The following is a 344-nucleotide window of genomic DNA, read 5'->3' as shown; positions in this document are numbered from 1 at the left end:
TTGCTGCACAAATACACTTTCGCGCTCGACCACTATTCCAAGACAACACCAATTACTGCAAGAAGCACATATTAAGATTATTTCGTAGCTCTTCACATCGATTCGAATTCAAGGCTTTGATTTGAATGTCTTCCAGTTGCTTTGCTGACTGCATATGATCAAGACTGCACACTCTATTTTCTGAACCTTCAACAACATTGTTCAGTTTGATTTCGGATGTGCAACAATGAGTGTCTCCAAGGATATACTCTGTGAATGCTTCTTGTTGGCTTTGGTTAAAATTTTTATTGGTGGTTCAAGGTTGCTACTCCCGTGGGGTTGTTCATGAGATGTCCAAACGCAAT

The sequence above is a fragment of the Andrographis paniculata genome, unplaced genomic scaffold (assembly GCF_009805555.1).
Source record: "Andrographis paniculata isolate CXL003 unplaced genomic scaffold, ASM980555v1 Contig89END, whole genome shotgun sequence".
In the NCBI taxonomy this organism is placed as follows: domain Eukaryota; kingdom Viridiplantae; phylum Streptophyta; class Magnoliopsida; order Lamiales; family Acanthaceae; genus Andrographis; species Andrographis paniculata.
The sequence above is the reverse complement of the archived record's forward strand: the minus strand, read 5'-3'. Positions refer to the sequence as shown.